This window comes from Anser brachyrhynchus (assembly GCF_964034855.1).
Source record: "Anser brachyrhynchus genome assembly, chromosome: 2".
NCBI classification, from domain to species: domain Eukaryota; kingdom Metazoa; phylum Chordata; class Aves; order Anseriformes; family Anatidae; genus Anser; species Anser brachyrhynchus.
The window spans coordinates 8,337,640-8,360,046 of NC_137695.1; the positions used below are offsets into that span (position 1 = coordinate 8,337,640).

General features: G+C 39.0%; 1 long non-coding RNA gene across 1 annotated transcript in view; it reads right to left on the minus strand.

Moving 5' to 3' along the window:
* LOC308188975 overlaps positions 1 to 21,975 on the minus strand; it is a 34,444-nt gene extending 12,469 nt beyond the window's left edge. The window contains exon 1 of the long non-coding RNA XR_013945916.1: positions 21,900 to 21,975. This is a non-coding gene — a long non-coding RNA (uncharacterized lncRNA). The remainder of the gene's footprint in view (positions 1 to 21,899) is intronic.
* Positions 21,976 to 22,407: the final 432 nt, after the last annotated feature.

The following is a 22,407-nucleotide window of genomic DNA, read 5'->3' on the forward strand; positions in this document are numbered from 1 at the left end:
CTATCAGAGCTTTATCTTTTCTTTCTTTGGGCTCAAGGGCTTTGTTTATAGCTTCAGCATTAGCTTTATTCAATGCTGCAATCTTGGTCCTCTAAAAATGCTTGCAGCCTTACATTGTAAAAAGAAGTGGGGGGATGAGGATTGGATTGCTCCAGCTTAATATGTTTAGCAAACCATCGCTAGCTTTGAAGATGTCTCTGCTAACTGGGAAATGTCAGTTGTACTGTTTCCTGGCTTACTGAAATTATAAATTGATGTGGAGTAATTTGTCAAACAGTTTGATGGAAAAGAGACACCTGAAACAAAATAAACAATTCTAAAGCCCTGAACGACAAATTTCTCAGGCCCAGTCCTAGCACACAATAGCTGCTTAGGCAACGTTGAGAACTGGTAATGAAGGAGAAAACACAATTCTTATTTATAAAGAGAAGTTACTGCAGAGTTGCTACAGGATAAATATAAAGCTTACTTGTTATTCTGCAGTAATACTGTATGGAGAAAATTCTATTACGTAATCAAAATGCCATTGTGTGGCTTTTAGAAATTATTGCTATGATCCTCTCGACCGAGGAAGAAAGGGTGTTTCAGTGTAGTAATAGACAGGCTGGGACAGACTTGTGTGAACAAATTCATAAGAATGATGTTCAGAGGGCATGTTGGAAGCAGGACAGTCTGCTTCTTCAAGCTGCAATTAGTCAAACAAAGAGGAACATTTAAAAAAACAACAACAACACACTAAACGGAGAATAAAGGTGAGTAAGGCTCAGGAATTTTTTACTACTTCCCTCGTTTGCTCTATGCACTTTGTTCCTTTCAGAGGTCTGATTAAAGAATGCTTTGTGCTGACAATGCTGTCCTAGAGTCATTTTAATCAGCTCGCTGTTCAGATATCCCTTGAGTGAAAGAGCTTAGAGATGTCAAATGCACTTCCTCTTGTTGCATTAAGAGTGCTGGAAGACAGAGGAGCAGAGAGAGATCCTGTCTGATCCAAACATGGTTGAAGCAGGTGGTTCTGCTCAGTGTGGTGCAGAAATCCCAGCCTGTCATCTCAAATATGAATTAGAGAAAGATTCCTGGGGTACTTTGGCACAGGTCTCCTGGGGGCATGACACCGTCTTTGTCTAATAAAAGCCTGACCCCAGCAGGGTGAGTGACAACTTATTTCAATATTTTTATTGAACTAGACTCCTCAAACCTTGTACCCATGTTCATTAAAAGCTGCAGAATTTAGGGGAGAAACATAAATCCGGACTTCCATTTTACATCAGAAGTGACTAAAAGGTCATCAGACTTCCCTTTGTGATTTCAGCAATGTAGATTTCTCTTTGAACTCTGTTCCTTTTCAATATGAGTTACTCAGTTCTTACAGTATGCTGATTACGTGTTGGAAGCAACTTTGAAATGTGCTGTGGGCAAAAGGTCACCAGACTAACAATTTATCAAAATCATTTAAATCCTTTCTGTGAGGAATTTGGTTTAGATTTTGAGAAATGAATTTCTTTTAACTGATTACAATTTTTTGCCCATTTAGTAAAAGAGAAAGGACGATTTCTTAGAGGCACTTAACTTCTGTGATATTTCTTGTCCATGGAGATAAAACTGCTTTTAAAATGAGAATAAATAACTTCATCCTGATTATTCAACAGGGAAGCTAAAGCCACTAAACAAAGAGGTGACCTGAGCATGATACAAATCAAGTATCTGATAAAACTGTTTTTTTTTTTAATCCAGGGCCTTAACTCCAGGATTGTGCTCTTTTGGACTTAATGTTACAAACACTGATGTATGCTCAGTTTGAAGTCTGTGGATGATCTGAAATGAGTTCAGTAGGATTATGAGGCTTGAAGCAAAGCTCATGGGCAGATCTTCTAGTCTATGCAAAGTCACCACAGTCAGACTCCAGATAGGAGCAATTTGCTTGAAAGGGGATCTGTCAAGTAAAGTAGCATAGAGGGTCTGTAGAGGGTACAAAACAGGCTATTGGCTGTCAAGGGAGCTGAGGATGGCCAGCTCAGAAGTTTACAGTATCTACATTTGATCAGATAAATCCCATCCTTAATAAGTATTTCATTCTCTAGAGTTGTTTGTTGCAGTGTCTTAGTTTTCCTTTATGGATAGTGAGCACTTAGGCAAGAGCCATTGAAATCTTGTGAGGAGGAAAGCTAAAAATAAAATGAGGTAAGCAGATATCTACCAAGTATCCCTTAAGTTAGGGAATGGCTCCCTTGTCTTTCTTTGCAACCCTCCAGTTTTCAAGGCCCAGAGGAGAAAGTGTGATTTATTACAAGCTATATGCAGAACTGATCACAGTATAAACCTCAGGGTGCCTCTTCACCAGGAGGTCTGTACTAAGAATGTTAAACAGTAGCTGGTTTATTGATTATCTTTCTTACATGTCATCACCATTTTCGATACTCTTTTAAAAGGTTCCCACTCCCTGCAGAAGAACCCGACAACCTTTGTTTCAGATTGCTGCTTGAAGGTTTGACTCAGTGTTCACCACAACACAGGGAACGGGGACAGGAATGGGGGGGGTGGAAGTGACTGATTCAAGTGATCCGCTGCATTCTTCGTTAGTGGCCTATCTAAGTGTTTTCCTGTCCTTGTTGCATCTTCCGTCCTCCATCCCACATGTGGATTCTCCCACCCACAAGGAGCAGTTTGAATAGCTGCACTCTCAGTGGAGTTTTGCAGTCCAAGTCAGCATAAAACTATCTCCCATGCTCGCCCTCTCTGCTCCTGCAGATGCATGTGGTTTTCCCTTCCTTTGCATATCAGTAGCACTCGTGCCCTGTGTGATCTGCTCACTGATGAGCAGAAACTGAATCTTACTTTCTTTTGCTGGGTTTGGCTGGTTGAATGAGCTGAAGTGATTCACCAAGATCGTGACATCTAAGTCAACAAGGAGCACATGGCAAAAAGGCTGGAGAAAGAACCTCTCCGTTTAGTGTTGGCATGGTGTTAGATGAGCTTAATCAGAGCTCAATGGGGAGGAGAACCTTCTGGATTAAAAGATAATCTAATTTGGTTTTAAGTGGACTTGTTTAATGGACTTAGTTGTTGTGCTTGCGAGGCAAAATTAGCAGTGGTGATATAAACAGGCTGAACTGGCTCAATTCACTCTGTATATATGATGAAAAGTGAGTGTGGCAACAGCCTGAAGAGTTGTGTGTGATACCTGTGCATACATCGTAATTTCCTGAGCATATCACAGCTAAAGGGGGTTCAAAAGAAGAAGGAAAAAAGCAGGAGCTGCATGATTTGTGAGCAGTAGGAGTACCTTGTAACCAGCTAGGGTGAATGCTGAGATGCATCAGTCGTTAACTGGTCACTGTAGCAATACTGTAATAGAGCTACAAGAACTTTGATTTTCTGCAAATGAACAGTGATATAAATATAAAAGATTAATTATACTTCTGTTGCTATGTGGGTCTCCATTTCAGAATAAATATTTTTTTTCTGGAATAAAAATAATTTTATTCCAGATTAGAGTGTATGCACTGGGAGGGTATTAACTTATCTATAGCCATGTATTTTTTTCTGCTTTGTAGCCACACCAGTTAATTTCCACATGTAGCTGAATACAGAACTGGGTGGGCTTTGAAGCCCAAATGCAGTTATAAGTGAGATGTGATACAGTGGGAAAATTGATCTGAATGTCACAGCTTGAAATGTAGAGGACACAGGTACCTGTTAGTACCTGTAATGCCATACTCCTCAGCCTCAGGCGTGATGGAGTAATCACTTTGAAAATTATCCAGAGTAGAGGGCCATCTCAAACAATTTGCTGAAAATCAGTTTCTGTGTAGGTGTTCCTGCTAAGCGAGTACCTCATTTAAGCTTCATGCTGATTAAGAAGGTCTTTCTATACACAGGGAGATATTAAAAAGAGGTTGCTCATTTTTTTCCTAGTAGATTTAACAGATATTTTTTCTCTGGGGAAGAACATAATTATTATCAGTTTCATTTGTTAGCAAGTAATAAAGTTGCATTTATTACCAAGTAACCAAGGAGGGAGCCTTGGTTTCTTAGATGCTGTAGACAGAGAGAACAAACAGCTCTTCCCCCAAAACTACATGGTCTGTGCAAGACAGATTTGTAGGGAATAGGTCAGGAATCTACGGTTTATACTTAAGACAGTCTTAATGTTTGTATTATGTGCACAGAGCAGGGCAGTGCACTTTTGCAATAGCTTCTGGGACATTTTACAGTGGTTCTGCTTGTTCAGCTGGGAATTAGCTAAAAGGAAAGCAATAGAGCAGGTGTGAAGTGAAGCCTAGGGCAGAAATGTGAGAGACAGGGGTGGAGAGAGCTGAAGTGCAGAGAATGTCAGCACTCAATGGAGGATGTCTGGGCAGCACTGCAAATGTTCCTGTGAACAAAGCCTCCCGATGTATTTGCTTCCACAATTGTTTCTGTTTTCTGGGATGTCTGGAAGACTATCTTTTCCTGGTGTCATTTACTGTGGAAGAGACACTGTGAGCGCTGTACAGTGGATAAACCATCCTCTGATAAACTTTTGGATCAGAGGAAAGAGAAGCCATTCTTACTGGAGGTTACGTTACTGATCCTCTCTTTCTCTGATCCAGATTCTCATCTGATTATAATAAGAAAATCTCTACTAGGATTACTACTGGTTTACTAGTAAAACAGTGGTTTGCTTCTTTTTCCCTACAACAGTATTTCTAACATTTCAACTTTCATCAGTTCTTGCAGGGATTTAATGGAAGCTGAAGATGTTGGTAATGTTGACAGTGTTAGTTTTTTGTAGTATGGTAGCATTCTCTTTACAGGGACAGCAGACAAAAGAGGAACCTGGGAAAATAAACCTGTAGGTAAGTTAATCAAGGCAATCACTGTGGTGTCCCAATCAAAAATGACAACATTCTTCTTTTTTAATTCAGACCAACACATGACACCTGCAGTCCTGCTGACAACACGTGCCGCAGCATATGCAGCAAGATCAGAGCTGATGCTAGACTGACTTAAAATCAAGAAATGTAGAGCCTGAATCCCAGTTCTGACAGCTACTCCCAGTAACCTTCAGGATAATGTCTGGCCTTCCACATTTGCTTCATTTTAGGGCAGTGAGTGAATCCCAAAAGCCAAACACTGCCCCATGCCCCTGCATGGATCATAGCACTTACTGCTGATAGCTCTAAATAATAAACTCATGTACTATAAGGTAGGGGTCTTAAACTTGACATTTGGTCATCAGCCCTGGAAAGGTTGGTCCACCCCAACTTAATTTACCCCTTCAGGGGAAAGAAAAAAAAAAAGACATCATCATTAACCTCTATATCTCTGTTCCCACACAGTGGTAGAGGAATAAAAATGGAGGTTATTACATAAGTCTGTTGCAATAATATTTATTGCCTCAGGACTTCACATCAATGCAGATAATAAAATGCATATCGATATTGGCCCACATATAGCTGTGCATGAGAAAATTCTAGTCTGGAAGAAGGGGCAGTTTCTCATTCTTTTCTATAAAACGTCAATGAAATCATCAGCTTGGTGAGAGCTCATAGGCATGGCAGTGGTAAAGATTATAAATGCTAACAATTATGGCTGTGTTTAATTGAGCACGGATTCTCTGACAGCTTAAATGCAAAGTTGTTTCATGCCAATGACTGTCAGCACAAGGGATCAATCACATTTGGGGATACAGTTTTGAAATGATGGGTCCCTTAGCAAGAAGAAAAACTACAAGGTTCACTTCAAATCTCTGAAACATTAAGGCAAACCTTAGCTGATGTAAGCTTTCATTCCCCCCTCTATTGCAATCCAGGCAGCAAGCTGATAATCGTGGTACTTATGTGTCAACTTATTGTTTAAAGCAGCTTCTGATAGGTATGTAGCAGAAGCCTTTTTTATTCTCTAGAGTATATGATACAGAAGAGATGTTCAGTGTTAATCTGTACAGATGATTTTCTGAAATGTGTTGGTCTGGGGTTGGATTTCAGCATCTCTATGTGAGAAAAAATATCTAAAAAAATGCAGTGGTCATATGTTTAGTCTTTCAGTGGAATGGATCTCTCAGTGATAAACCTCTTTGCTATTATGAAGGGTATCTTCTAGAAGAGTATATTAAGAAAGAAGCAAACATTTGATTTGCACAGTCTTACACCAGCATCTTAAAATCTCTTCTTAAACCATATAATTTTTCTATTCAAATTCAGGGACAATATACATGTAAATGTATTTTTAATTATGGAAGTTTGGGGTTTGGATAATCATTAGGATGTAATCGCAAGGGATTGTAACTGAATATGAAAATGACTTTTACAGCTATATTTTACTCCAAGAGCATGCTTAAGCAAAGCCTATCCTGAGAAGGCTGCACAAAGAGTAATTATTCAGTTTTATTGGCGATCTCTTATAGTGCAGATTGGCCAAATTATGTTTGTCTTGGTTTTACCCCTACAACTATAAAATAATTGTGCTAATAAAAAACAAGTTGTGACTCTTGACTCCATGACTTTTTTAGGCAAGCTGGGAAAAAAGGCTATCCACTTTCTCCCAAATTAGGACTATTATAAAGGTCTATTAATTCATCTGCTTCACTCATTCATCAGCTATAACTAATAGGGTAAAACTGAGCAAAGGTTCCTGTAACAGAGTGCAGGGCTTATTAACACACAGATACCCTGGTCCAGCATGCCTGGGGTGTTATAACAAAAACACTCTGAACTTGGTTTACTGAATAGTTGTATGAGATTATCCTATCCTTTGCATTACATGTGCTGAATGGAATAATGAGGTCAGTAATCAAGAACTGAAGCTTTGCTGATGGATAATAATCCACTTTCTGGTAATGGTTGACCCCTGTGAACAGTCAGCATGCGTTGCATTGATTAATAAGATGAGAGACTGCAGCTTGATAGGAACAACCCACTTATTAGTGTAAAACAATAGACTTATTGTAAATTGCACAGACTGACAAATTAGACAGCAGGAATAAATTGATGCTTGGGCATTTTGAGATTTCTTGGTGGAAAATTCCTCTATAGCATGAATGTTAAGCTATGCTGCTGCACTTTAAACTGCCCTTAAGAGAAAGCAATACAGACCAGTATGGCAGAGAAAAGGCAATGGATGTTCACAAAATGTTTGTCCATGGTACATGTTGATACCTAAATTATTAGTGTACACAAATAATCTATGGTAAAGATCAGGACTGTGACACCAGATATAAATAATGCACATGGTAAGCAGTTCTCCTAGAAGTAGAAAATTAACAAACTGTAGCCAATAAAATCATATATATGCTTAGCTTATGAAAGTTGCATCCAAGACCTCCTTTGAGTAAGGTGAGAAGCTCCATGACAGGCTTTATGCTCCCACTGTTCTCAGAAGTATGTAATGTATGTGTTACTATGTAATGTAACTATTAGCAAAAAACAACCAGAAAGTTTGAGAGAGACTCAGCTTTTCCTAGGTAAGAGTGGGATGACATCTCTGTGTAGGTTAAATGCTAGAGGAGGCACAACACCTTGATAATCTGTTGCAGAGAGTTCTTTGGTGCGACATGTTGGGTAGGAACCTCATGTTTGTAATGATTTTTTGAAAGGAAAAAAAAAAAAGAAAACGAGATTTGGTGAAGTTTTTTTCAGGCTCCATTTCTTGACTATCATCATCTAAGGTAAAAAAATAATTAAATATTGATTATAGGGGAAAAAAAAGTACATTACCCCATTACCCAAACATGTTCTGTTGTAACTGGGACAAACCAATTCCAGAAAGGAAAACTGCATTATAAAAGTAAAACAACAGCACCAATTATAAGTGAAGGCAAATAGGAATTAAAAATTATAGCAGAAAAATCCCTAGCAAAGCAAAATGTTTCTAGTTGTGATATTAATTTCCTGCTGACTTCAGGGAAAGAGGGCTAGCAACAAAGGTGCAAAGTTAGACAAAAGATGCTACTTAACCTGTCAAGACATTTCCAACAAACCCGTTGACATTGTGCAGATACCTAATCTCACAGGTGATGCCATAAAGTTGAGCTAATTTATTCGTGAAGAGTTAATCTGCCAGTGACAAATGTTTAGGCTGAAAGCTTATTTACTGATATATGGCCTTAGCGCAAAACACAGAAATTTACTCAGTGAAAATATTCTTAACACAATTTGGCAGGAAATGCCTACGTTCAGTCATATCCCTAAAAATATCCTCTTGGTGCTGTTGTGAATGCTTACTATTTATCAGCAATGCTTCTTCAGAGGTATGAAATTCAGGTTCACTGGAGGTGAGCGTTCTTGTTGCTTAACATGTCTTGTGTAAGTCTGTTGCTGGAAGGTTCTTGTTACTCTGTGATCCTGTGCACAGTAAGCTGCTGCTGGCAGTTAGGGCAACATGAAGGTTGAAGGACTTCTACTCTACATACCATGCTATTATACATTGCATTTTAGACAAGATGAAGGCACTCAAGTGGTGAGCAACTGTGTATTTTCAGGTCAGCGAAAAGTTGTTCATAAATTTGTCTGGATTTGTTGAATCAGTTTGAACACCAAAAGGAAAAAGGAAGATTTGTAAGTCAAAATGCTCTGCTTTAGAATTTTCCAGCTGAGGTATTTTGTCTTTTTCTCTTATAGCAGTGCTTTGCTTTTTTATTAGACCACATCTACTTACTTTCTCCAAAGGACAGAGATGATGCATGTTTAGTGAAAACAAAATTAATGTTTTGTTTGTTGTTAAATTATTGATTAATTGGAAGATACCATATCCAACTTTTTACTTAAAATCTTACCCATATTCCCTTTACTTTTCTAATCAGTCACTAACAAAAAATTAGTCATTCAGGTTTTATTTCTCATGACCCCTTCTGTTCCCACTGAAGTCAATGGAAAACATTTCAGGACAAGAGTAAACCATAGTATGATACTGGTTCTGCCTGCCTTCATTTTGCCTGAGCTTCTGGTTCCTTTCAAAGATGACTGGCCTAACCTCAATTTTAAATTAAAATTTACCTTCATAGTAGATGAGGAAAATATAATAGCAACAAACTGTCCCTTTTAATAGGTTTATGAGTTTATGGTTGTGGTTCCTGAAACTTGAAAGACTCATGGATCTCAGTGGGTAGGTTCAAGAGATGAGTTTCATTCAGAACAGGATGATGAAAACTTGTATCCATTAAAAGACTTTTAGAGATGTAAGTGAGAAGAATTTAAGATGGTGAAGTGGCTAAATGCATTTCCTGAACACTCAGAGCATGATTCTTCTTGTCATTAATGACGTTGCTCACATTGCTTAAACAAGATATCATGGTCCACTTCAAATATTGAGTACAGAACAGAATCTAAACAAAACAAAACAAAATTGCTTCTGCTTTTAAGAAGGTGAAGGAAAAAAAAAAACATTTTTAGTATTAGGTCTTTCATTTCTCTGACTTTGGGTGTACTTTTCTTTGTCCACATTCATTTTGTATGTTCTTACCCAATCTATAATGATTTGTGTTCTAGCATCACTCCTCCTTTGACGAGTCTGCAGAGAGTATGTGTATTTTTAATGCACTTTTTTTTATGTTTTGGGAGATGCATGTTTTTATGCTTTTGTTTGTTTGTTTGTTTGTTTTGGCCTTTAATTTGGATATCACTTTCACCAGCAGTCTATCATTAAAAATATCAGTAATATTTCTTTAATCAGATAATGGGCAGTGTGTTCAGATGATTTTTTTTTTTTTTTTTCCACTTCATGAGCATATTTTCCTCCTGTTTCTCCAAATTTCTATTTTGGGAGAAAAGCCCAAAAAGACTTTTTCAATTCTCCCTCCCTCTCTATCCTCTGTATAGCATTGATTTGTTGTCTCATTTAAATACAGAGCTCAATATTGAGGTGTATAAGTGTGACATAAATAAAACAGCATACTCTGCTGAGCCAAAGGGGCTATTTTGCTTGGAGTTGGGATAATTTATGGTAGGCTTGGCACCAGCACCAATATGTAGTTGGTTTGTTATCCCAACCACTTTGGATTTGTGGGAGACAGGTGGTCTTGGACAACGGAGTGGAGAATAGGAAAGCTGAGGGCTGCTGCCACACTTGTTGGGATAATGTTTTGAGGCAGCTGTACCTTGGCATGGCTGTGGCTGGACCAGCCCTGCCTACTGCCACATGCAGCTGCAGGGGGGAGGATGGTCGCCCTGAATAGGGGAAATGGTGATTTTTATTTAGGTGATTGATTAAACCGTGATGAGGGTGATGAGAAGAGCAATGAGAAGATCCAGGATGTGGGGGGCAGATTGTTTGGAAATTTGAGCTGGGGAAGGGCCTGGAGCCTTGACCTGACTGGGGAGCGGGATTTTCCTTCCCTCTGTCACTGTTTTTACTACAATGTTGGTGGTGATTTTGGCTCAGCAGAAGGTGACCACCTGCTCTTCCATCTCCTCAGCTTCCACACCTCTCAGCCAGCTGGTGGTCATCCTACCCTTGAGTACTCCCACTCAGCCACGAGCCTCCTTGGCTGTGCATCTGCCCACTTTGCAGCCCTCCCAGGACAAGAGACTGCTGAGGTTCCCTCCTGTTTGCCCACCCAGGAGAAAAACCTCCCTGTGCTTTTCCTATGGAGAAGCTTTTCCCCTTGTCCCACTGCCCAGGGCAGCCGGGGATGCTGTGCTGTGAGGCAGCACCTCAGGCGAGGTGTGGGGACCGGGTGAATGCTGCCAGGTGGTGTTGATTTAAATAAAGCTGCCAAGAGAGTGCATTGTAGAAAGGAGGGATAAATGAATCTCCAGGATGCATCTTCACCATTTCAGCGACCCACAAATTACTATGGAAATTGCACTGCTCGTCACCCCCCTCCACTTCTCCTCAGGCAGGAAAGCAGAGTCAGCAGAAAGTGTTGTCATCCAGAGCCCAGCCCCACTGCCCATTAAAAGCAGCCTGAGGAGGGACGGGAAGAGTGCAAACAGGGAGGAAAAAGCCTTTTGAGGAGGGTTTGGCCTTGGGGAGCTGCCATGTGTTCGCATGTGCTGAAGGAGATGGGCTTGGGCCGGAGCCTGTCATGGCCGCAGCGTGGCGGGAAGTGGGCTCAGGGCTGAGGTGTCCTGGGGGCCTTCGTCTCACCTGTCTGGCAGCATGTGGGGCTGAGCTTATCTCTGAGGAGAAAAAGGCTTAAATCACAAGCCAGCATGTTGCTCTAAGACTCTAGCGGGGGGGGAAGGTGGGTTTATTCCCAGACCATTATTTGGAGCCGTGCATGGTGCTGAACTGGGTGACGTGAAGTTGGCAGGTCATTTATTTGCTTGATGGATACTCTGCTTGGATCCCCCTCCCCTTCACCCTTCCGATACTCTCACCAGATACTGGCTTAATGCATTGCAATTAGTGTATGTGCACGGTTTTTCAGTATTAACAGAAGGAATGCTGTGCAGCATTCCTCATATTTCTTGCTGATGTTTTTCTGTGAGAGATCTGAGGACCACTGAATCAGAAGTCTGAAGATTTAATCTATCACCTGCACATCTATAAGATCGATCACCTGAATACCCTTAGGAGAAAGGCAAATCCTTTCCTAGGATTAAGCTGAAAGTGGGGGGAAGCCATTCCCCAGGATAATGTCTCAATAATGCCTCACTCCGGTTAAAATGCTGGTGTTTTTCATCCCTTTAAGCACTTGGCTAATAGAAGGTAATAATTGGGTTGATTATAATGTTTAGTTTTTGTTGTTGGTTTATGCTATTTCCTACTGTGAGGAATATATGTAAGATGGCTTTAAACTGTTTCATTTTGTGGCTTGAAATCAAAATTAATCATGAGGCTCTCTTTTCTTTTTAATATAATGAAGTGTTTCAAGTTGTAAGATTCAGCTTGCGCTGTACACCACCTCATATAAGCTGCATGCTTCACGGAGTTAAATAACGGAGTCAGGGCTTTTAATCATAAGTAATGGCAAAGGCAGAAACAAATTAAGAGCTGCAGGCAAGAGAAGAATAATATGTCCTGGTGAGCTTTGAGAACTGATGGTTTATGTGATTATTCATACTCCAGGAGCACTGGTGGGCTTTGTCCTAGGAAGAAGGGCTCAGTGCAGTACACATGTGTTGCACAGGAGATTCCTGACTGACAGTGAAAGGCAAAAGGTGAATGAAATACACAGATGGAGCAGAGAATGATGGAACAGGAACACGTCCATTTAGGTTTTCAGTAGAGTAGCTGCTGGCACAATAAAGTCCCATGGATGTTATAGACATTTGGCAGCAGCGGGGGGCAAGGGGCCCAGCCATGGCTCTTTGGGGGAATTTAGTTAGTGTGTATAAGCACAAAGAGGTAATGATGCTCAAAAAAATGGTTCCAGGGCACAAGAACTGCAGAAAAAGGCATTTAAACTTGCAACATCCAGGTGATATGAAGAGATAGCAAATAATTTCCAGGGAAGAAAAACTCGGGGTGAATGTGATGTCATACTTGCAGTTGTATATTTTAAAAAGTAACTTTTAATAATATTGCAGAAAATGCAAGTTCTTGGCTGGAAACCAAGCATACAGTTCCGAAGTCCAGAGAAGAGTGTTGCCAACTGAACCTTGCTGATATCTTCAGATTTCTAGAAAATTCAATGCATGCAACCAAACTGATAGAACTTCAAGAATTAAGAGCTTATGTTAATATTTAATAATGTACATGTCTGTCAAAATATGTTATTCCATTGCAACTGGATCATGTTAGCATTGAATATGTTCAGCTGATCGCTTAACTCATTATCGTTTCCAGCCTGCCTCTCCAATGCCTTGTGCTTGAGGCAGTCATTAACACCCTGGGCAAAGAGGAGTAACCCTCTGCCTCAACAGAATGGTTGTGATTTAGTCTCACTTTGCATGAGTGAAAATCATTTTACATGCTGGGAAATAATGTGAGAGGACTTGGGAGTCCTGCAAGCAAAGCAGCCATAGGTTAAGGGAGTTTTTGTTTAGTTTTTTACCCTGATGGAACAGTTTCAGCTGATACTCAGTCCATGGATGAACAGACAAAATTTGTGCTGCCCCTTAAGCATTTCCTACTGCTGCCTGTGCACCATGCTGCAATCCCATGCAGTGACCTGTGCAGTTCTTGTGGCTCCCATGGCAGCATTTGCTGACTTACTGGGGCTAGTGGTTACCAGTTTGTAGCACAGTTTTCAGACATGGCAGTTAGAAACAAACCATCTGGATGTTCTGTGCCTTGTTCTCTAGTAAATGATGAATAGTAATTTCCTGTTATTATTGGTGTTGTAGAGGACTTTTTTGCTGTTGTTGTCTGACACTTAAGTGATCCTTAAGCTTGAATTCTGCCCCTTCAACATGTAATCAGCAGAAAACTCTCTTCTGTCCTGATCACTCTTTGTCCAATTCTCTGGATTTACTCTACAGTTACCTTCTCAACCACATTTCCTGTCTGCCTTCACACCACACCCTGAGTACAACTGTCTAGTTTCGTGCATTTTCTACTGCAGCTTAATGTGTTTCCTCAATGTGTCTGTTTCAGAGCTGGAAGCAGTCCAGGTCATCTGTTTGCAATGGCTTTTAGGTTTTTCTTGGATTCTTTGCTTCAATAGGGTGCCGCCCTGGTTTGGACTTCTTATCTGGGTGTTTTTGTGGTGTGTTTGTTTGTTTGTTTGTTTGTTGTTTCCTTTTTTATTTTATTTTTTATTTTTGGCTTAGTGGTCACTTCTCTGTTAGGATGCAGTTGTCTATTCTAAAGAAACCAAAGAGACTCCTGACTCTCTGTCAGTGGAAGGGATGATTGCTTCTGCCTTCCTTCATGGCTAAACAGGGAAAAATTGGCATCACAACACTTGTATGTTTCACCACAGTTTGGATGGTATCTTCTTTAGTTCCCTATCTGAACCCAGTACAACAGATGTGCCACCTGTGGCAAACTTTCTTTTTGTTTCAACAGTCCATGGTTGAACATTTTCAGATCTCTCACATTAGAGAAACAGGAGCAAGAACCTGTGAGTAGACACTTCCCCATTCAGTGCTGTAGAAAGGGGATTCAAGTCAAAGACAGTCCTCAGTGCTCATAATATTTATTTATTTATTGCTGTTTCTCATCAGCTTTGTGCTCATTTCCAGGATGCAGAAAAACTCTTAATTTCCCTGATCTTTTTCAATGACTCTCATGAATGCTGTGTTTCACTGGCCTCCTGGACTGTATGGGATGGTCTGTTTCTAGCTCTAGTTTACCACGTTTTAGTCTCTTATCTTGAAATATGTTGTTTGATTGTGATACAATGCTGCATAAAGCCTCTGGTGACCATTCTCCCTCCTGTGTCACCTTAGGATTTCCTGGTGTTGTACTTTGATTAATCCATAGCTTGTGTTTCCCTGCAGTAGCTGGTCCTCTTACATGCTAGCTACTGTGAGCTTTATGTGGTACTTGCTCTTGTTTTTGTGGACCTCTTATTGACATCCTGCATTTGCCCGCTGGCTTTAAAATGGCTTTATTGTCTTTCATCAGCTCTTGCTCACAAGTATTATGGTCTACTGTTACTGCCTCGTCAGTGTTGTAGGGATAACATTGCAGCTGGCTACTCAGTCCTGCTGGAACAGAATTGGTCATTGACCTAATGGTGTACCTGCCAACACGGTGATTGAATTCTTGGCAGTTTTTTCCTATAGTGTGTACACATTGATAGCCTTTGAATTTGCTGAAGTCACATTGTGGAGCTCTGTTTAATTGGAAATCACTGCATCTTCAATCACTGCATGCATTGCCTTCTTTCTTCTGAGAATGGTTGTGGCTTTTAAAATTAAAAGAATGGTGATTTCCAACACATTACATGCCAAAGACTGCTTGTCTTTTTTTTCTTTTTCCTACCATATATATTCCAGTCTCGAATGTCTGTGTATGTGTTCTGCTTCATGTTTTCTTTTTACCTTGGCTTTCAGTACTTCTTCTTTTTTAACCTTTTCCCTGTCAGATCACTTGCCTTTGCTGTTTGCAACCATTTCTCTAAGATCAGCTGCAATTCAAAAATTTCTCCTGTACGATAGAATCAAATGTCCCAAACAGTTATTCTCTGATTGGGTATCTCTAATGACTACCATGTTACATGCTGATTGCAGTAAGGTCCTGCTTACTATGAGACATGACCCCTCAGCACTGTGTTGCTCAGCAATGGCTGTTCAGCAGCAGCCAAAAATTCTGCTCCATTTCTTGATTCTTGCTACGTGAAGAAAGGTATTTCTCTACAGGCTGTTTCTTTTCCTTGAATGTCAATACCTACCAGAAAGTCTTATTAGATGTTATGGGGTTTGAAGCAGTATTATTCCTGACAAGTCTTTCCCAGGAGGATTTCATTTTTTCTGCAGCGAGATAGTAAAAGTTCTCATTTTTGTTCCTTGTAGTTGGCTGTTAATACCAATTGCTCTTTCTTTTACTCTTTCCATATTTTCACAAAGGTTTTGTGTAGAAAACTTCTTTCTTCCAGGTGTCGATCAGAAATCTGAATCCCCATCTGCCTGTCTTATTTTCTAGTAAATTGTCTTCTGTTCTGTTTCTCCCTTTGCTACATTTCTGTATTTTTGTATCAATTGTAAGGGCATAAAAATCCCCATTTTTAAAACCAAACTCACTTTTTATTAAGAGAATTACTTACAAAAATGCTGTATGCAATATGGAAGTACAAACCTGATGATTGTCTTGTATCTTCACAAAACTTTTTTCAAGATCTCCTTTGTTCCCTCCAAGTTTCATGGTGTTTGCCCAACATTGTGTACAAATGATTCAGCAATATGTGAGGCAATGAAAAACTTTATTTAATTTCTAGAGTGAAAACAAATTCATTAAGATTGTTATGCACTATTGCACATCTGTTTTCTGGGTGTTCATCTTTCTAGTCTTCTGTGATTGGCCATTTCACAAGTTTTCACAATGTCTGTATGTTTTTCTTTTCACTCATGGCTCTTGGCTAATAATTGTGTAGTAACCTGCATCTCTGGTCCTTCTCAATCCACATCAGTCCTGTTTTTTGCACAGACTATGGGATAAAGTGTGATACTGACATATTTATTCTGGAGAGTGAGAGCTGACTCCAGAACCAGGATTCAGCTGATTAAAGCTGAAACTGTCAAGAATTCAGGCATGTAAGTCTAGAATTACAGTCCTGGCAACCTTGGCTCAGCTACAGCCTAAAACTCAGGATGCCTACATGTAATATCTTACTTTTTAATCTTAGTCTGCCAAATGTCTTGGACAGCCTCTCTTTGCATTCTGAGGTTTGTGTCTGTTTTTTCAAGGTGTCACAGTCTCCTGCCTGTGCCCTGTCAGGAGAAAGAGTGTTCAACTCCCAGCAATGTTGTTCTAGTAGGTGCTGCCATTGTGTGCTAACCAAGCATCCATCAAGTTTACTGAAAAAAAAATGTCTGCTGCTTCAGATAAATGGTAGAGGAGTATAGAAGAGGGATGCTTATTTATTTATTTATTTATCTATTTATTTATTTATTTTCCATAGGACATTTTGGGGGCTGAGTTTTCACCTACATAAAGCATGAGACTCTTCCTCCGCCTGAGGGAGATTCAAACCCATGTGACCTTTCCCAGATGTAGCAAAGCATTTTCCCTTTATCCTTTAAAATGCTAGTGTGTAAGCAATTTGGGATTCACGGGCCAAGGGACACCATGTGACCAACTCACTAGCTTATTAAAGTACTTATCTTTGAATGAGAAGTCTTGGGTTCACATTCTTGCTTCTAGGCCTTTTTATGTATTTTGAATTAAACAGTTATTGGTTATAGCTCTGAGTCCTTCAAACTGACATTGGATGGCTTGTTTCATTATATAGAGCCAGGTGATAAACTGTGTCTGTCAGATCAAAAACTAAATAAATATAAATATCCCTTAGGCCAGGGAAATTCTCAGTTTACCTTGCAATTTTTTGTGGTAATGAAAACGCTCGGAAAAATCAGCACCTCAACTTCAAGAGGAGTTTTTTACAGGAGAAAAATGAACACAGGAGAAAAGTGCGCAAAAGCAATTTACTCTTTTCAGCAGCTCTCTAAAATCCATCGTCTTTCAGTCCTTATCCACAACATATATTTAAAAAGCATTCTCTTCACACCTGATCTCACTAAGAATCCTTAATCAGATCTTTGTCACTTTAGCTTGTTGCAAGTAGAAATTGAAGAGAAATCACAAATTCAGCATTTTTTAAACACAGTAAATAACCTCTGGTGAGGTATCTTGGTTTGTCTGTGTTGCCACCGGTCTCTGGGACCTTGGACAAAAGCTGGAAGCTTTGTTTGTCTCTCCCTCCTAGTAAAGTAGAAGGAACCTCCTTTCTAAAGAAGGGTAAAGGGTGTTGAGAGGTATGGAGTAACATACACAAATACTTTGCTTTTCTGCTATTATAACGTTGTTGTTGTTATTTAATTATTATTATTGTGTAGTCTTATATATTTCTGAAAGGCTATCCAGTACCAAACCTAAGCCAGAAACAGGTGATACATTTGAGTAGCAGCAGATCTGGTCCCTCCTCATACTTCTTAGGAGCCCCAGGAAGTTCTCATACAGCTGCACCAAACAGCTGTCATCTCCTACGCATAGTCATTGTTAACTCTTCTCTGTCAGGGATCCTCTGTATCTACAGTAAAAATCCAATGAATAACTTTTGAAGCCCTTAGGGTAGGCATCAGCTGGGGATTACTGGGACTTCCTCTAGGAGTATATATGAACTGTAACCAGACCTAAGAAGGACATTCACAAGAGCAGCTGAATTAAGTTTGGACTTTGGCAGTTCAGCTTAGCTTTGGAGTGTGGACATGCTTTCTCCCCTGTGTTTAGATAACAATCTCCTATCCTTAAAATAAAGGAGAAACATCCATTGTTACCAAACATTAAAAAACTCTTGAGTGCTGCTTGTTTGTCTGTTATCTGTACACATGCAGGTACAAGCAGCAGCAGAGAGAAGAAATATAATGGGGGGGGGCGGGGGGGGGGGGCAGAGCCTAATACTGATGGAATGGATGCTCCATCACTGCATGCTTACTGCCCCAGTCAGTTTGGACAGAATGACTTCGACTGCCTTCCAGCAGACTTCTGATTAAATTAAATTTATTGGGAAGTGGGAAGAGTTCTATGCTCTTACTGATATTTTATATTAATATGTTGCAAAAACACTAGACTAAGCTACTTTTGTGGTTTATGCATAGCTGTCTGGACTGAACTAATATTCACTTAAACACAAATGTATTTTTTTGTTTACACTATGTCTGTTTTGTAATTGCATTATGTTCCTCTCCTGTCTTTGTTGTATTTGGCTATTGGACTCATATTAAGGCAGTAATAACCTTTGTATTTTATATTTTGGGGAGCCTGTCAGTGCTGCTTAATATTTTATGGTGAACTTTCTCCCATTTACAATCTTGGAGTCATGCTCATGGGAAAATCTTATATTCAGTAACAATATTCTTAAAGGCAGTTTCTGACCATGGTGCTTATGAAGGAACTTTCAAATAGAAAGTGAAGAGAAAATAAAAGCAGTATAAGTAAATTTTTTTTAAACCTCGTGATTTTTAGGCTAGTTGCAGTATTTGGAGAAGTATAGCACTAGACTTATTCATACCTTTTCAAAACTTGCATTGCTGACTTTTTGGTATATTTTTTTATTACATGTTCAATGATGCTTCTGTGTACTACTTGGAAACAAAATGAATAATAATAACTTAGTAAATTGGACAGAGTAAAGTATAAAGAAAATATAAGCATGCATAGATAGAGAGAAGGAAACCTTCTACTTTATAATATTTTCAAAGTTCTTCTCCAGTACGAAAATCCCCATATGAAAACTACACTTTATAGAAACATAATAAACATTCAGTAGAGTTCTAAAACAATTTCTGCAGGCACTACCAAAAAGATAATAGATCCTCAAATATCTTCTCATGAATTCCAGGTTATTATATACCTTACGAGACATAAGGCACAGCATTAGCAGAATTTTAAAAAGTACAGTTAGGAAGCATAGTGATATTTTCTCTACCTTTTCCTTTATTTGCAAGGAAATGTTCACTCAGATTAAACAGATATTAATTCAGGTTGAGTAGTACTTAACAGGTCCGTTCACAAACCAGAAATGTGACTGTGTCTGGTGCTATATAAATGCTGCAAAAAAATTCTAATGCAGGCACTTAGAAGTATGCATATCGATTTTCTTCTTTGCTAGGATAGCCACCTGTAAAGGAGATTCCATACAATGATTTTATTTATTTATTTATTTTTATCTGGAAACAAGCTTTGATGGAGATACTGAAAATATTTAGCAATATACTTGTATGTCGCATCTTTACCCAGTATTTTTTTTTTCTCCCATGTCTCCCTGGTAGTCAGGTGCCAATGGATGTTTGACTTCAACCTCTTAAAATCTATTTTCAACAGCTGTCCATTTTAAAAACTAACAGTGTGGTAATGAATAGTGTTTCAAAAGTACTTCTCAAGTACTTTGTAACGGATGGAGTACTTGGCCCTCTGATCATGTTAGTGAGATGTAGTGTTTGTTCCAATACTCTGCTCAATATAAGACTGAGGATCAATTTTAGTTTTAGCTAATTGCCAAGGCCCAAATAGTGTACAAGTTGCATTTTATGTCAATTCAGACATCACAAACCCTTAACACAGAGTAAAGAGCTACAATCGCTCCTCTGTTTCCTGCTTGTGAAAGTAATACTGGAAAAATACAATCCTGCTAACAAGTCATGTCAGATTAAGGACATTTCTATTTCAACACATCAGTCTAATGTGACTAGTACATTGCGTGTCTTCTGATGATGATCAAGTTATTAAATAGTTTATTATGTGGTGTGCTTTCTTCAACGTTTTATTTCCTCTCAAAATAAATAAAATAAAAATAAAATAAAATAAAATAAATTGTGCAGCCAGACAGCATTTAGTGCTGTGCATCACCGACTAGGTAAAAATGTTTCGGGTGTTACTGGTAAAGTTCTGATCTGCGTCAGGCTGTGGAGAACTTGGTTCAAGTCTGTATTTAATCTCAGTGAGTTTTTTAAAAAACTCTGTCTCATGCACTTTCAGAACATCTTGCAGGAGTGAACAGAAGTGTCCCAAGCCAATCTCACTAGCATCTTGGTAAAGGAGTTCTGTTCCTTCCAGAAGAGGCCTGCTATTAGACTGCTTGTAGCAATATGTGTCTTGTGCTAGAATTTAATGTATGCACCGCCAAGAAGCAATATGATTTTTCAATTGCAAAACTCATTATTCTTGTGAAGTTTGCATGTGGAAAGAGAGAACTTTCCTGTTTTTTGGCCTTATTAGAAAATCAGACTCCAAGACTTTTCATGAATAGAACCCTTGCCAGAAACAGTGGTTTCCTGTTTGTACTCTTTTACACTTTGTAGACCCTCAGCACTTATTGAACTATACAAGAACTCAGCCATTTGAAAGCTGAAATAGCAGGTTGATAATATTCCTTCTTTTTCTCTTTTGATTTTTTTTTGAGTTTCTGTTAGAATTGGTGAATTGCCCAGAATTACTGAAACGTTGCAAACAAAGTTATTTTTGCTATTTTGTTCTCTGCTGTGGTCCAGTCTTCCTCGTGTCCTGCTCTCTTTGCTGTCCAAGCTTTTCAAACTGTATTAGAGCTTGAGGGTGGCACAGCTCTGTGGGAACAGACAGGCCTATTTGTGTTCCCTGGAGAAGAAAGAAGCTATGGCTCCAAAATAATTTGTGCTCATCTATGGACAACCAGATCACCCAGCAAGACAAATTGGATCTAATTTGGGTTTTGGCACATGCCCACATTTCTGTCAGCTTCCCTTGCACATATGCAGGCTTTCAGGGCTGCTGTGGAAGACCAACAACAAGACCTGATCTCACCGAGGAAATTGTCAGCACTTCTGTACTGAATTCACACCAGCTGAATGAGTTGCCATTGGGACACATTTTGTGTCATTTAGCTAGGAGGTTTTTGTTCTGGTTTTGTAAGCCTTCAAGCCAGATTTACTGTATTACTGAGCAATGGTCTGAGCAAGGAAATGTGAGGTTCTTACCTGTGCTTGTTAAAAGTTAGAGGGCAAAGACACACTTGTGCAGTGGATTTTAATAAAACAGGCTTTGTTTAAAAGTTTACATGAAAATGGATTTGCATTAAAATATATCTAGTTTATACTCCTTGTAAAAGAAGTTACATATAACACATTTATAGCTTGCTACAGAGGCCAACGGCAAAACGCTCCATGGAAGCAATCCACTCCCTGGAAGCAGTCTATTCCCTAATCCCACTACTCAGGCTGTCAGTATTGTCTTCACACATGGAAGATAGTAAGACTTTAACTTGTTTAATTTATTTGTTTTTTCCTAGATGTTGACCACAAAGACTCTTTGCAGAAGTTAAACAGTTACTTTCTTGAGGCTTTGACGTCTATGGACTTTGTTGGACATGCACAAAACATTTTCTTTGATTGTAATAATTCAGGTCAAACCTCTTACTAAACTTTCTAAGTTTTTTGGTTTTTTTTTGATGACAACTATGAATGATGGTTTGACACTGCTTGTCAGAGTAGCTGAGACTAATATATGCTAAAGACAATGCAACTTGACTAGACTTTTGAAGCTAAGTGGTTGAATGAGTAGTAAATGTTTTAATTCTGCTGGTCTGCATTTGAGTAATGGATTCATGTAGTAGATGTCAGATTGCTGAGAATCTGCTTTATCATTAGACAAGTTTTAATGATAAAAGAAAAGAACTAGTATGTACTAAAGAAATAAAGAAGTAAGAGATACAATGTCAAAACACGTCCCCAGTATTATGCTTAGATATAGGGATTTTCCTTATCTGTTCCAAGTAAGTCAGCTACTTAACTTCTACAGCCCATCACAATTGACGTGTCCTGGAGACGTCTCAAAGTTGCATCTTCTCCTTTCCTTTTATTTAAAAAAAAACAACTTTTTTTTTTTTTCCAATGTAAGACAGAATGATCTAGCCTTGATCAGTCACTCCTTCCAAGACCTCATTTTGTTACTTGTGATCTACCACTGGAATATCACAGGTGCTATGACAGTATTAAAAATATATTTTTCCCCTGTCCTTCCCAAAGTTTATTAATTAACACTCCTATGACATATTATGGTGGATTAAGAACCTGACTTTAGGCTTTAAATTGCCTTCCCTATTTGTAAAATTAGCTTGTTTAAAAGATGGTGATATAGCTGCTAATATATTAAGAGAAGCATTATCAGCATACAGTCCTTTTGAAATTTTTGTTATGTTGCTCACCACATGCTCTTCTCAAGAATATGTGAGTATATGTATATATGAAGATAAAAATCAGTCTTTCAGTAAATGTGTAAGGATGGAAAATGAAAACTGCTTAGCCCTTCATTTCCTTTCACTAACACTGTTAGGTTTGAAGGGATTTGGCCAACTTTACATTGCAAGGGTTTAGTTTTACACTGTGTGCTCCGTAAAGTATTTTAGGA